The following is a 17038-nucleotide window of genomic DNA, read 5'->3' as shown; positions in this document are numbered from 1 at the left end:
GTTAGCTGCTGCAAATATGCATTTAAAACCTTTGAGATAAGACAGAACACCAAGGAGACCACTATAATCATTACAAGCAGGATAATTCCTAATGTTTGGAGTGCACTTTGGAGCAAGTGATTACAGTGATAGGTGAGGAAAAAATATATTTAAAAATATTTAGGAGAGAAAATGAAGAGGATTTCATGATTGTTTGACTTCATGGAAATAAGACAAAAGGATGGAGGTTAAGACCGAAATGTGAAATTGGCTCCCAGTTTGTATGACACATACATCTTCGTGTCCCGTAAAATGCAGCAATTAGTCAGTAATTATTTAGTGAGTGATAAGACATTTGGTCCAAATAACAACTGTCTTTTTTATTCCAGATTTTGAATGCAACTAAATGAGTAGTTGGGGTTGAACTAAACATTACAAGAAGGCAATTATTACTTTAATCCATATTATCACACAATTCACCCACACTTCATTGTCTGAGAAAGATACTCATCACTAAAAATAGGAAGAGAAATAGAATTTCCCTTTCTGTAAATCAAACCTTGATAACTTAATATATAAGAAAACTCAATGCACACAATGTGCATTATAAAAGCATCCAAATAGAGACCATGTGCTTTAAAATTTGCATTTTCCTGTCATGAAACAATTGAAGAATGAATAAGAAATGAAAGATACGGGGCCAGCCCCATAGCTTAGTGGTTACATTCAGTGTGATCTATTTCAGCAGCCCAGGGTCAGTTCCCAGGCATGGACCTTCACCACTTGTCAGTGGCCATGCCGTGGTGCTGACCCACATACAAAATAGAGGAAGATTAGCACAGATGTTAGCTCAGGGTCTATCTTCCTCAGTAAAAGACAAGGAGAAGAAGTACAAGGTAATAATTATTGGTTAACAACTGGATGATAATAAAAATGGCTAAAAGGAGACATAATGAACAGTGAGCCAGGAACCCTGTGAGTTGAAGACAACTTGGGTATTTCTATCCTGAGAGACTTTATTGTCCAGTTTTTAAAATGATCTGGGGTAGATTCTCACAAACAATGGAGATACTGGTAGAATATTTGAATAATTTGTCTTCTTTCTATATTGCTCTTCCTAATGGTAAGAGTTTATGGGAGAAGGAATGGCCTTCTTCATTTGTGCAGACACAATATCTGTGGGAATTAGTTTACTACTTTCCTGAGCCATGGGACTACTGGAATAAAGAATTTCAAGGTCATTTCTAATAGCCTGGAGTGCTCAGTATTTGCTTTGACCTATTAATCCTCATTTCCAGATTTGTTGCCACGAAAATTTGAATTATCCTTGCTTTTGTAGTAAAGTTAGTAAGAGAGACTTTAATGATGCCATTAAAGGAAAGCAAAATTTGCCACCCCCAAATGTGCCTCTTTGGCATAAAGATCATTATAGGCTGGTTACTTTTAAGAATCAGCAGACATAGAACAACTTGTGAAAACTGGAGTAGAAGTCACCCTTTTGCAAGAGATATTTACATTTATGAGGGAAATTTCCATTTGCAAGGGTTTCTCCCTCTCTTAACCAGGTGGTGGAGGATGACCAGATCTCTAGAAACTCTTATCAATGGAGTAAAGTGGCAGCTCAAATCTGCAGAAAGAACATGCTCTTGTTTACTGTGCCTTTCCTGGTAACCTCCCCTAACTGCTCCTCCCCTTTCCCCCAACATCTTCGTCTTTAGCTAAAGATGATATTTAAGGTGAAGACTTGGCCATTTCAGGGAGCTGATTTTCCTGGGTCTTTCCTATCTATATAGCATGCATATGTTACGAAACTTGCGCTTGTTTCCTGTTAATCTTTCTTTTATTACAGGGGATTTTTTAGCCAGGAACATAGAAACATAGAGGAAACTTATTTTTCCTCTCCTACACCATTTACTGATACCAAAGGGCAAAATGATTCCATCTTGCTCTTGAACAAACTACATCCAGAGATATGGCATGGTTTCGCCTAGGCCATGGTGTTCCAGGGCAAAAAATTGATCCATATCTCCTGATTACCTCCCTTAGTCACTACTTGAAATAGGTAAGGAGTCTGAATTGGGAATCTCTGCTCAACATGACACTCCATCAGATTATTTCCACTGATGATAAATGACAAAAACAGCAGACATTCTCATCATTTTCCTGATTTGCATGATATTATTCCTCTCCTGCTCATTCATTCTACTCTTCTCAGGCCTGCCCTCCCGGGCATGTGCCCTGTTTGCTTGCATAGTGTCTCATGCTCAGAAAGGTTTCTTTCTTGGTTTAATGCTCTGTTGTTAAAACCTTGAAATTGTTAATAACTTTATCTCGGAGTATACACCTGAGCAGCGGAGCTAGGTTATATGGAAGCATTAGGATGCTAGTTTTTGTCCAGCAACAGCACCTGCACATGTGGGCTAAGGCAGCATGCACAAAGGGCAATTGGCCTGGCCTCCTCATGTGCACACACACATCTGTGTTCAAAGCACCACAGGACCCCAAGGGAGTAGCTGGGTTGAGACCTGGAACTTAATTGGTGGTAGCGATGAAAGCAGCAGCTACAGGTGTAACAACAATGATGGAAGTGGCCACTGCCCATTAGAAAGGAGAATCTCTGCCTGGCAGCAGCAATGACCTATGATGGGGGCAGGGGCTGACTTATCCTTCAGTCCCAGAGCCCATCCCTCTGTCACCTAAGAAATTATTAACTATCTCACCTGAGTGCCAGAACAGGAAATGCTAGGTAGCTTAGGAAGCAAACTTGCCAGTAAATTATTTTAAATAAAAGTGTACACATGAGGACCCACAACTAAAATATACAACTATGTACTGGGTGGGGATTTGGGGATAGAAAGCAATTTTTAAATAAACGTGTACGCATGGTCATTGCACTGAAGCATACAAGGGACTCACAGAATTCATCGAAGAGTCCAGAATCAATGGTTTGAAACTACTGCAACATTGCAAAAGAAACATCCACAGGATTAGAATTGTAAACAAAATTTAAAGGTAATTTGAGGATTTAAAATGTGATATGAAAGATTAATGAAGGAAAAGAAAACTCTTTCCCTTGAAGTTTCAAAAGCCAGTTATTAGCAACAACAAAAAATAGCATGCATTTCACTTGTAATTGAATATACAATGATAAAAGGAATAAACAGGCATTAGAAACATGAGGACACTTCGAATTTTTATACAAAGTCCACAAGTTACCAGAAATTTGAGAGGAATTATTAGAAAGCCATTGATTAAATTCAGATTTAAAATTAAATTTGATTTATATGAAATTGATTTATATGGATTGCTAAGTTGAATTTGATTCATAAGAGAAATCTTTTTAGAAAAAAATTCTCATGAGAATCATCAGCTCCACATGTAGTAAAATTTATATTTTGATACAACATCAGAAATTCAGTCCAAATTTTCACAACGTATAAGCATGCATAATAGCTTCGGTAACTTAAGCAGATGCTTCTCAAAATCAAAAATCATCAAAAGTTAATTGCATCTTAGCATTTGCCATCATTGACTGACAATATTTTCAATTATATTGATAACAAATGAAGTTCTTAAAAGTATAAATTTTGATGAAAATAAATTTGGAGAAAAGTGAGCCAGAAAAATATTATGACCAATACAGGCATTACATAATAAAGTATTACTATTTATTATATATAAAATCATGATACAAGAAATATTGTTTGTAATTTGTATTTCATTTATAGCTAATAAATTAATTTTGAAGGAAAAAACTTTGCATTTTAGGACCACTAAATCACTTTTTCGTGCTTCTAGAACAAGAGACCTCATATTTTCATTTTGTGCTGTGCCCTTCAAATTCTGTAGAGTATGACCTTTCCCCTCCCTGCCATACCTGAGATGATAAAGAACATTTGTGCAGTTATCACTGATGAGCAGTGGCAGCACTTCAACCGGGGGGAAGTTTACATGAGCTGAGGGATTTTTATTGGCCATAAAAGTGGGACTTGTTTAGGATAGTAACTGACCCATATTATCAGTGACTCAAATTTGTACATAGATATTGACTTTTCTCAACCTATTTCAGAGAAACCTATAAGAAGTAGTAAATGAAGAAGAAAATCTCATCTGAGATATTATCTAATACAAGAGTAGCAGTGGCTACTGTTACAAAAGAGACAACAGGTCCAGAATGGAGTCACTTGTGCTAAGTCCCCATCAACAAGCCAAGACATATACCTAACTTAATTACAGTTTCAACCTCTCCAAGGACTAGATTCTCAAACCACTCAGTCTGGAATTAACTGGTCAGCACTAGCGAGGTAAGCCACCTGATGGACCCCGCCATCCCCCAAGGGAAGTTGACCTTGCCTGAACCAATCAGCTCTTTTCAAGAATAACTTCCTTGTCCCACCTCCTTCTGACTATAAAGGTCTGTCTTTTTGTATAGGTCTTCAGAGCTTCTTCCTGTCTAGGTGGGATGCTAGAAGGGATGCTTTCAGATTCATGAATCATTGAATAAAGCCAATAAAATCTGTAAAATTTACTCAATTGAATTTTTTTTTTTGAGGAAGATTAGCCCTGCACTAAGATCTACTGTCAATCCTCTTCTTTTTGCTAAGGAAGACTGGCCCTGAGGTAGCATCCGTTCACAGCTTTCTCTACTTTATAGGTAGGATGCCTGCCACAGCATAACTTGACAAGCAGTGTGTAGGTCCATACCCAGGGCCCAAACCGGTGCACCCTGGACCGCCAAAGCAGAATGTGCTAACTTAACCACTGAGACACCAAGCCGGCCCCCAACTGAGTTTGTTTTTTAACATTACTTAGGATGTAAACTTTGTGTGTGCAGAATGTCATGGGCGATTTTGGGAATGTCCTTGATATTCCTAATTCCCATTAATTGACAAAACCTTTGAAACACTCCTCTTAAAATTAACTTCACAATTTCCTTGACTTTTGTTAGCACCTCCAAGTTTTCATTGTTGATCCTGATGTACTCCTGATGTTAAATCACTTCCCTAGGATTCATCACCCTAAAAGAGACAAGAAAGAGAAGTCCGAATCCCTGCTGAAGTTTCAGCTAAGTCCCTGTAATAAGTCTCTCTAAATTGAAAGAAAGATTAACTGGTAAGTTATGGGTCTACCGTGAGAAGACTAAGAAGTCTTCTGAATTTCAGTTAGATCTTGACATTCAGGAAACACTTATTTTTCTGTTTTAGACTTATTTGAAAGTGGTAAAACTTCTATGCTGAATGACAATTTCAGTTAGACAGTTTCCATTTTCCTTTCCATGACCAAGAACCATTTTCACTGACAGCATATCAGCAAAAAATAAATGCATTTGGAAATGAATTTGAAGTTAATGTGAAAATGCACCATGAAGAACAAAGGATAAGGGTTGAAATGATTAGTTTATTGCAAAATAATTTTGTCCAGACATGAGTGATTTTCTTCTGCTCTAATTTTAGTTCTTGCACTCTAGGCATAAAATAATAATTCTAATTACTGTACACTGATACATGAACTTGTATCCAAGTCCTGGCTACACATGCAAAAAGCTCTGCCTACGTTTTTACAGCACAGATTCTCTGAATTACCCTTCTTAGGGCCCCCATCACCTCTCTGTTTCTCAGGCTGTATATGATGGGGTTTAGCATTGGGGTCAGGATGGTGTAGAAGACAGCCAGAACCTTGTCCTCTGTTGGAGATCTGAGGGATCTTGGGTGCAGATAAGTGTAAACAAATGGAGCATAATAGAAAGTCACCACAGTGAGGTGAGTGCTGCAGGTCGAATTGGCCTTCTTCCTCCCTTCTGGTGAGTGCATGTGGTGGACAACAAGGAGAACCTGGCCATAGGGGCATGCAATACCAATAAAAGGCAACACGAGGAAGAGGGTGGTGCTCACAAACACTGTATACTCATAAACCCAGGTATCCATGCAGGCCAGAGTCAACATGGCTGGGATGTCACAGAGGAAATGGTTGATGGCCCTGGATTGACAGTACGGGATTTGGAGGGCTTATGTGGTGTGGGCACAAGAGTTGATAGAGCCCATGGTCCAAGATCCTATTATCATCAGCACACATACTCTTTTGCTCATATGAATGGGATAGTGGAGAGGAAAACAAATAGCTACATAATGATCATAGGCCATAGATGTCAAGAGCAGTGCTTCTGCAACTGCTAAAGTCAAGAAAAGGAAGCTCTGAACCCCACATCCAATGAAGGAGATAGACTTTTTTCCTAAGAAATAATTAGAAACCATTTTTGGAACAATGGTGGAGATGTAATTCAAGTCAATGATGGAGAGCTGACTAAGTAAAAAGTACATGGGTGTGTGGAGCTGGGTGTCCAGGAAGATGAGATGAATCATGGACAGGTTGCCAAACAGAGCCATTAGGAAAATGAGAACAATAAGAATGAAGAGGAACAGGCCAATTCTTGGTGGTGGAAACAACCCCAATAAGATGAAATCAGTGGATGTTTGATTATAATTTTCCATAGGGGAGCTGATATTATTTTTCCTAGAGTCAAACAAGAGAGTAAGTTAAGTACAAAACTATAAGCTATTTTTAACTTATTATTGTAGTCAGACTGTGTATTACATAAAATTTTATGGCTCTTAAATGAACTGAACTTATCCATTTGAAAGAAAAAAAATCTTATTTTCTAATCCAGACATTGAAATTTGAATATGCAAATATTTGTGGCCAAAGTGTTTTCTTAGAAATCCTTAAAATTATTTCAAAACAACATTTGAATTGTGACTTTATTAGGATAAGTGTGTTTTACTACCCTACACAGACTCACATATCATCAAAATCAGGTGTTGTATTCAAAATGTAAGCATAGAAAATATATGTAACTGTATACATTGTATAGTTCTAGTATCAATAAATGTTTATGACCCATAAGGGATGATTTTTCTTTCGTATTTAAGCCCTAAAACTTTCCTCTAATCCTACAGTAGCCTATCAGCTCATGTTGAGGAGTTATATTTATTTCTTAAATTTACTTGGCCAAGTAATGACAAATCTTTCTTGAAGTTAGATGTTTTCTTGAAGTTAGATATTATAATTTGGCTCATCTGTTCTTAAATATTGCACGAATCCTTATTGTTAAGTGCCACTTACACAAAGTCATTCTCTTCTGCCTCCTCACTCAAGTTCCGAATGCTGCAGTTAAAGAAGACCCTTTACTTGAAAATCTCTACACCATGCTCAGTGTAGCTTTCAGGACTTTGCTCAAGCTCTTCCAAATGACATGTTTTCTATCTCTCTGCTTCTCTAACATTTATATAACATCATACATTACTTTATAACACTTTGTCTTACTCATTCCTTTCTTCCCTTTGTTTTTCTTGTATTTAGAATCATTTCCAATCCTAGATAAGTATGTGAATTTAAGCACACGTATTTATCATCCCTCCCTCTTAAAACTCAATTATTATGATGATTAAGAAATAGACATGTTACAAATTAAAAGTCAGCAGGTGAGCAAAAGGCACAATGAGAGATGAAATAGTTGAAGACTCTGAAAGAAGGAATTTGGATAGAGAAACATTCAGTCACTTAAATGGAAAAAAGGAAATAGTACTCTGAGAGTCCTTCCTGGAGGTAGGAGGAGGAATTCTCCTCCAGAGACATTGTAAGTGAAGAAGCTCCACACAGTATGTAAAGTTCTAGTCTGGCATGTTATTCTAGAGTTGAATGCTACCAGACTTTTAAGGAAGTTTCCAAAATGAAAGAAGAAGATGAACAAATGTACATACATACACACACTTATTCACACACACTCTGCACGAATATACAGTGAGTCACACATCATTGTAAAAATGCAGAAAGAGAATGTACTTTTCAAAAATGGGAATCATATCATCAAAGAACTGTGACATATTATCCCACAAGATAAATATTATGAGACATGTAAAATAGTTTCAGGTAACAAGAAAGCCTCTTACAAATTAAAAACTATGAAACTGATAAAAAAAGATTGAGTGAAAATTTCAAAGACAAAGTGAAAATATCTATCAGAATGAAAAGAAAGTAACAGCAATAGCAACAGAAAAAGATTGTCATTTTGCAAGGTAGGAGAATTAGAGAATTAATACAGGGAAACCAACATATGCTTATTGTCTTTCTTAGAAAACACATAGTAAGATAATAATGGAGTTATTATTATCAAAAACACATTTTTTCAGAATTGATATGTATGATACACCATATTCAAACAGCATGAACAAAACACAGAAAAGTAAATGAGAAATATTTTATTGAAAAATATATTCTTGAAAATTCTAAATATCTTGAGAACATTTTCTGAAAATTTTCAGTATTGCCTATAAATTTACAATTCTAAAAGTGCCTTGACAGAGAAAATAGTAATAATAATGAGAATACCTACATATAGACATAGTAACTAAAAGATCATCAGGTTTTACAATAATTTATATTTTTGTATTTTAGCGATATATACTAGACAATTGAACAATGTTGTCAATTTCACAGCCCCACACACAAAGTGGATGTAATGATGTTGAAAAGATGGGAAAATGGAAAACAAGATGGAGGTGGTGGCAGGTGGAGGGAGAAGGGCTCTATTCTAAAGAGTGCACAAAACATCTCTTAGAACCAACAATCTAATTCAGCAATGTTGCAAGATACAAAATCATTTGTATTTCTGTACGCTAGTAAATGTGCGACCCTAAAAAGAATTTAAGAAAGAATTGCATTTATAATATCGTCAAAAAGAATATAATACTTAGGAATACACTCAACAAGGAAGGCAACATCCTTGTGCACTGAGAATCACAAAACATTGCTGAAAGAAAGTGAAGAAGAGACAAATAAACACAAAGGCATGTTGTGTTCATGGATTGGAAAACTTAATGTTATTCAGATGTCAATACTACCATAAGGAAAATTCCGATTCAATGAAATGTCTATCGTGATTCCAGTGAGGTTTTTTGCAGAAATAGACAAATACATCCTAAAATTCATATAGAGCCTCAAGTACCCCAAATAGCCAAAACAATCGTATAAAATAATTTTCTGATTCAAGACTTACTACAAAGCCACAATAATAAAGTGTAGTATTGGCATAAAGACAGACACAAATCAATAAACTAGAATACAGATACCAGAACAAACCCTTCACATATGTGGTCAAATGATTTTTGACCAGGGTCTCAAAAACATTCAGTGGGAACTTCTTTTCAACAACGTGCAGAGAAAACTGGTTATCCACATGCAAATAATGAAATTGTACCATTACTTTTCACCACACACAAAAATTAACTTAAATGGATCAAAGAGCTAAACAGAGAACTAAAACTACAAAATTTTAGAAGAAAACATAGGGGAGAATTTTCATGACATTGGATTTAGCCGTGATTTTTGGATATGACAACAAATGTATGTACAACAACAAAAATGTAGATAAGTTGGATTTCATCAAAATTAAACGAAATTCTGTGCGTTGAAAATCTTTATCAACAGAGTAAATCAGCCACCCACAGAATGGAAAAATATTAGCAAAATATGTATCAGATAAGGGATTGATACAAGAATTATATAAAGACTTCCTACAACTCAACAACAACAACAGAAAATCTAATTTAATAATGAGGAAAGCAACTGAATAAACATTTTTCTAAAGAAGGCATAGAAGTGGCCAATAAACTCAGGAAAAGATGTTCAACATCACTAATTATTAGGGAAATTCAAATCAAAACTACAATAAGATACCGCCTCTCACTCATTAGGATAGCTACTATTTAAAAAAAGAAAGAAAATAACAAGTGTTAGTGAGGATGTGAAGAATTTTTAACACATGCAGTGTTTGTGGGAATGCAAAATGGTGCAACCCTTGTAGAAGATGTTATGACAGTTTCCCACAAAAGTAAACATAAAATCACCATATGATACAGCAATTACATTTCTGAGTATATGTCCAAAAGGAATGAAATCAAAGTTTAGAACAGATATTTGCACATCCATGTTCACAGAAGCTTTATTCACAATAGCTAAAAGGTAGCAGCAACACAAGTATCCATTAACAGATTAATGGATAAATAAATATGGTGTATATATATATATATATATATATATATAATGGAATATTAGTCTTAAAAAGGAAGGAAATTTTGCTACATGCTGCAATGTGGATAAAACTTGTAGATATTATGTTAAGTGAAATAAGGCAGTCACAACAAGCCATACACATAATTTCACATATTTGAGTTACCCAAAGTAGTCTAAAGATGAAAGTGGAGAGCTGGTTGTCAGGAGCTGGGAGTTGAAAGGAATGGGTGTTAGTGTTTAATGGATACAGGGTTTCAGTTGGTTAAAATGAAAATGTTCTGGGGTTATGATGGTAATGGTTAGACAATAATGTGAATGTATCTTATTTCATTGAACTATATACTTAAAAATGGATAAAATGGGGGGCCTGCCTCATGGCATAGCAGTTAAGTTTGTGCACTCTGCTTTGACAGCCCAGGGTTCCCAGGTTGATGCTGAGCGTGGACCTATGCACTGTTCATCAAGCCATGCTGTGGCAGCATCCCACATACAAAATAGAGAAAGATTGGCACAGATGGTAGCTCAGCAACAACGTTCCTCAAGCAAAACGAGGAAGATTGGCAACAGATGATAGCTCAGGGGCAAAAAAAGAAAATGGACAAAATGGTAAATTTTATAGTGTGTATATTTACTACAGTTAAAATAAAAAATTAGAATTTAAATATAACTTAAAATATTCCATATTTGGAACTTCAAATATATTATACAAAACCTATAGCGGAGTCCAAATCATGTGCAGATCAATTCATCTTTGAATAAGGTGTAGCTTCTGACATGTTGTAAAGGAAAAATTAGGAAAGCAAATTTTTTCATAAATGTCATTTGGATTCGATATGATATAGCATATTAGACCGATTCCATAGTATATAATTTATATTAGTAACTTAATTATTGACAGGTAAAAAATGTGGTATTTGAAATTACCAATGAAATTATGATCATTTCTATCATATGTATTTTACATGGGGCTGTCCATGACAAAGTTTCCATGAGGGAATTAGTATTATCCGACTCTAAAGGTAAAAAAATATATATCATGGAACATAAAGAACATAAATAATGAATGACACTTCAGATCTTGTATTTGATGCCAGGTATCACGACAGCCAATGGAGTATTTTTTTTTTTTATTTTTCTTGTGGTAATGTTCTAATTTGCTGTCATGTGATATCATCCAAAGGACCTCTGTACATGATGGGAAAGCAATCTCAACTATTTACTGTCAGCCTTGAATATTTCAAGGTCTAAAGTGAAGGGGACTTTTTCTTGTAGGTAAAAATAAATCCAAATAGCTTATTTTTGTGATTTTATTTTGTTTTTATCCACTAGAAGAACAATAACCTATTTGCAGCCCATTCACAAAATATTCCATCTTTTTGATTTTTTAAATTTCCCTAAAAACTTTGCAATTTAGACTTCAACATTAATGATGTTATTCATAGGAGGAAAGAACTAGCAGAAAAAATTCTGATGCTGGCTTCATAGTGAACAGAAGAAACAAGCCTTGAATCTGGACCATGTCCTACTTGGAAAATAAGATAATTGTGTAAACCTGTATTGACCATTCCCATAGGTCTGTACATGTAATTTGTCAGGATATGTTCTAGGATTAAATTGTATTTAATATTGGCCACTAATTGTTGGGCTTGATATCACTACCCACATTTTATAGATAATAAAATTGAGGTTCAGAGATTTTAAGTGACTTTACCTTAAGATACATAGTTGGATAGCTGGATTCTAAGATCTATCTATCTATCTAAATGAGTCTCTTATATTATCCCTCAAATATTAAGTATTTTGTAGTAATGGGTCTGAAATAAGGATATGTCACTTTTTATCCACCAACACAAAAAAACTGAAAAGGATGGAAAACAAAATAAAGTTATTAAAATAGAAATTCTATATAGGTGGTGAAAATGTCCTTAAAACACAAATATAATTATTTTAGTGCTTACAGTTTAACCATTTCAACATATTCTTCTATTTTCTCATATACACTGGCTTCACTGCATTTTCTCTTGACCACACTGCAACCACACACATTATCTTACAAAAATGGTCTCTCAAAGCCTCTAAGTGAAATCCGGCTCATATCTTGCTCCAATACAAAATTGTCAGTACCTAGGAGATTTTGCTTGCAAATAAACACCCATAACATCTCCTGTGTAATTGGATTTTAGATGTACATATTCTATATGTTGAGTAAAACCATCCAAATCCTGCTCATTTCAAAATGAATTACATATTACTATCTCTTGAAGTCAATATGCATCAATATCATTGAAGACCTCTTTTTTCCTATGGTTGTATTTAGAGTTGAAAATTAAATACTGAAAAAATCCTTATTTTAATGATTTATATATTTATGGAACATACAGTTTTTTAAAAATATAGTCTAATTATTACAATATAAAACAACACTGAATCACAGAAATACAAAATGAGCCATTTAAGCCTGTACAGTTACCTAGTGATGGAGTTGGGAAACGGAGGAGTGTCCTCCAGTCTAGATAATGCAGGATTTTCCACTGAAGCACAGATTTTTTTTACCGTACATGCTTCTCATTTTTGATCAAAACTATTCCCGAAGTAAGATCGTTATTGATCACAAAATAAGGTGTGGTCATTTACATAGAGTGAGGACTTCCCTAAGAAGTCTCCTTATGTTGGCTGTGGTGGAAGTGTTATAAAAAATTAGACTTTTAAAAGCCTCAAAATTATGACACTCTCTCCCAAGTTTCACAGAAATTTGGATCACTCCCTATCTTCTCAAGATTCCTTAAATATCCTAAAATGCTGGAAATTCCCTAAAGTGACCTTCCTTACTCATCTGTAGGGCTAGGAAAGAAGTAAACCCGGTTACTAGGTCAATTTTACTGGGAGGGCTTTGAATGCATTACCTACATAAAGTTAATCTTAGTTTCTGAAAATTGGCTGATCATACCTCAATCTGCATGTCTACAATAAGTATTGTTTTACGTTGCCATCAGTTAGGACGCACAGCATTATAAAATGGCTTTCATAGAATCAGCATCAGATACCCAGAGAGTGTCCTCTAAAATGAAGACAAGCATAGTTCTCCACAGTATCCTTAGACGGAGCGCTACATGAGAGTCCACCTTCCTTCAAGTTTTTCACAACAGGTTCTACTAAAGAGAGAAAGAGTATATAATGGTTTATATTAGCTGACTGGATTAGCAATGATGATTCCAGGACTTCTTTACCTGGAGGATTAATCTGGTGTCTTTTTTTTTTTTTGCATTCTCTTGAGAATGTCCCCTGAGACTTGGACATTGTGGGTTAAATCACTAATAGCCCAGGATGGCCATAAGCCAAGGTTTGGGGAGGAATTCTGATATTTTCTTTAGATATTTTAACCGTTGTCTTAAGGATTAATTCACTGGAGAAGGAAACAAATGTATTTGTTCAAATTTCTCCAATATTATAATGTCTTTAAAGTTTTATGGATCATGTATTTTATATGTTGTTGTTCAGTAAGAGCATAGTAATGATATCTTCTCATATTAATTTATTTTCCAATTTCCAGAAACTTCTTATATTAACTTATTTCCAGTTTTGATTATATTGGCCTACAAATATAATAAATTAAATGTATTGTGGTTAAATAAATACATATAAGCAGAAATTCTTAAAACATCCCATATAGGATTTATCTGTAATTTATTTTAGTTATTACATATTTTCTAACTTGTTCCATTTTGTTGGAAAAATCCATTAAAGTATAAAACAATTTCTGCTTAATAAACTAAAGACAATAATGATATCACTCACTTCATTGCAATTATATTTACAAAATATTTAACAACACAATTTTGTTGTGGATAATACCTTAGTTGTTCTTATATTTCTCATGCTTTCCAGTAACTGAAGTAATTACACCTTTTGCTTGGGAAGGATTATTATTGGTCTAGTTAATTTTTTTTAAGATTTTTAAAACATTTGAATTTTTAATTCTAATGCGTCTCAGTGAAGACATCTTTATGTTCAATCTATTTTGACGCCTTTAGACTTCATGGATCTGGATGTTCCTTTCCCTCCCCAGATTTGGAGCATTTTCTGTTATTATTTCTTTAAATAAGAAAGAAATAAGGTCCAGTTCTCTGTCTTCCCATTTCTCTGCCCCTTCTGGACTCCCACAATGCAAATATTGGTTTGCTTATGGATTCTTGTAAGTCCTGTAGCCTTTTTTCACTTTTTTACATTCTACTTTCTTTTTCTTTTTCTTTTTTTATGAAGATTAGCCCCTGAGCTAACATCCACCATCAATCTTCCTCTTTTCGCTGATGAAGATTGGCCCAGAACTAACATCTGTGCCCATCTTCCTCTACTTTATATGCGGGATGCCTGCCACAGCATGGCTTGGTGAATGGTGTGTACGTTCATACCTAGGATATAAACAAGTGAACCCTGGGTTGACAAAGCATAGCACATGGATTTTACCCCTGTCACTGGCCCGGCCCTCTCCATTTTCTTTTTGTTCTGCTGACTGAGTAATTTAAAATGATCTGTCTTTGAGCTCACTGAGTCTTTATTTTGCTTGATCAAGTCTATTGTTGAGATTCTCTATTGATTTTTTTTTTAGTTCAATCATTGTATTCTTCAGTTCTAGAATTTGCGTTTGCTGTTTTTTGTATTTGTTTTGTTTTTTTAAGGTTTTGATCTCTTTGTTAAACTTCTTATTTTGTCTAAATATTGTTTTCCTGATTTTGTTTAGTTGTCTATATGTGTTCTCTATTAGCTCACTAAGTTCTTTAAGTTACATATTCTGAATTCTTTATCAGGCAAATTTTAGATTTCCATTGCTTTATTTTGTTCCTTCGGTAGTGTCAAGTTTCTCTTACCTTTTGTGAACTTTGTAGCCTTGCATTGTTGTTTGCATATTTGAAGAAGTATTCAATTTCTCCAGTATTTACAGATTGAATTTGAGAGAAAAAGCCTTTCACCAGTCATCCCAGCCAGAGGTTTTGGGCAGAACAGCAGCTGCCTGTCCCTACATGGACCTCCTCATAGGGTTCAAGGGTGAGTGGGCTTGAAGCCTGGGTCCACACTGATATTGCATGCTCACTTGAATCCTTTCCCCTGGAGAGCCCTTAAGCAAAGGAAATGTCTCTCTACTGCACTGTCTATGGGGAGGGTGACTCAAGTAAATTGAAACTGTCCTTTCTACAGTCTTGGAAATGTCTTCCCCCATTTCTGTGCTCCACTTAAGTGCTATGTTCTCGTATCTGGAATCCAGAGCTCTCCCGAAGGTAAATTCATGCATGGATGGTTATTTATATCCATGTTTCTGTGAAAGAATTCAGGCTAGAACCTCCTATAGCACCATTTTCCTGACACAATAGCCATGTGTAGATAGGCCAAGAAAATTCTGTGCTCAGTCAGAGAATTACTGAGTTCCTCACAGCTTTAACATGCCCCCAGAAACCCATGGAATAAAGTCATCCCGAAATACCCTAATAATCTCCAAGAGTACAGTGAAAGGAGGTGAGAATGTGTGCTGCATACTTCCCCAGAAGACACCTCAAAACCAAGAATAGCATGGGGCTATGAGATTTGGTTTATCCTAAGAGAAGAAAGAAGAGTATGAAACAAACAAAATCCTGAGCTATTTTTTAAAATTTTGGTGTTCAGTTCAGTTGAATTATTCATAAAACACAATTAAAATGAATAATGACATTTACTTCCTTTGAAGAAGAAGCCACATTCTATGACCCCAAAATGAAAGATTTAGGCAATAAACATTTTAATTAGAGGTTTTTGAAAATATGCATGAGCTCATAAAAGAAAAACATGTCTATACTAATTTAATAGAATATGGAGGTGTTTGTAGCCTTTATAAATTGGCATATATGTGGTGAGATATGTTTTGTTAATAGGAAAATAGTCAATATTGAAAAGATTTTCTCTTCTCACAATTATCATACAAACTGTATGGAATCACAGTCAAAATCCCACTTTGTAATCTAATTCTGAATAATTATGTCAAAATACAATGGGCTAAGAATAACCAAGACAGTATTTGAGATGCAAATATTCTGAAGTTAGGAAGAGCACTCAATATTCCAGATGTGGGTATATGAAGAAGAAAAAAGAATGTCATTGATGGTTACCAGTTAATGGTTCATTCATATATCAAAGCTTCATGTTGTACAACTTAAATATATACAATTTTTATTTGTCAATTGTACCTCAATAAAGCTGATGGAAAAAAGATAAACATAAGCATGTTCAATGCTCTAGAACTTCCACTCATAGGTCATTTCCAACAGAATTTTTAAAAATATACTCTCTAATAGACATGCATAAAAACATTCATAGCAGGAGCATTTGTAACACTTAGTCTGTACAATATTCACATATGCTCTTTAAGAAAAATGAGTAAGTAAATAGAGGATAGTTACCAAATGGAGAATTCAGGAGCAATGTGAATTAATGATCTACAAATGCACAAATGACTGAAATAAATTTGACAGATATAATATGAAGGAAAATAATCCAGATATAGAGCCAACCCTGACAGCTTAGTGCTTAAAGTTTGGTGCTGTGTCTGTGGCCTAGAATCAGTTCCCAGGCACAGAAGCACACCAATCATCTGTCAGTAGCCATTCTGTGGTGGTGCATCACATAGAAGAACTTACAACTAACATATACACAACTACATACTGGGACTCTGGGGAGGAAATGAAAAGGAAAGAGAGATTGCCAACAGATATTAGCTCAAGGTAAATCTTGCCCCAGAAAAAAATTTAAATAAAAAGATAATAAAACCCAAAACACATTAAAAGAAAAAATAAGCTAGATACAAACAGGCACATGATATAAAGATTTAAAGAAACTAAATGATGAAATGAATCTATGCTATCCATAGTTGTGAAAAGGGCTACTTTTGGGGTGATAGACAATGTAAAAGAGCACAGCATTAGCTTTTCATGTGCTTTTATGTCTACTCCCCAATAAATGTGCCCCT

At 35.0% G+C, this 17038-nt stretch overlaps 1 pseudogene; it reads right to left on the bottom strand.

Annotated features, from left to right (window-relative positions):
• Positions 1 to 5528: 5528 nt before the first annotated feature.
• Positions 5529 to 6467, bottom strand: LOC123284118 (olfactory receptor 2L5-like; annotated as a pseudogene).
• Between the last annotated feature and the right edge of the window lie 10571 nt (positions 6468 to 17038).

Source organism: Equus asinus, unplaced genomic scaffold (genome assembly GCF_041296235.1).
Source record: "Equus asinus isolate D_3611 breed Donkey unplaced genomic scaffold, EquAss-T2T_v2 contig_3, whole genome shotgun sequence".
NCBI classification, from domain to species: Eukaryota; Metazoa; Chordata; class Mammalia; order Perissodactyla; family Equidae; genus Equus; species Equus asinus.
The sequence above is the reverse complement of the archived record's forward strand: the minus strand, read 5'-3'. Positions and strand labels throughout refer to the sequence as shown.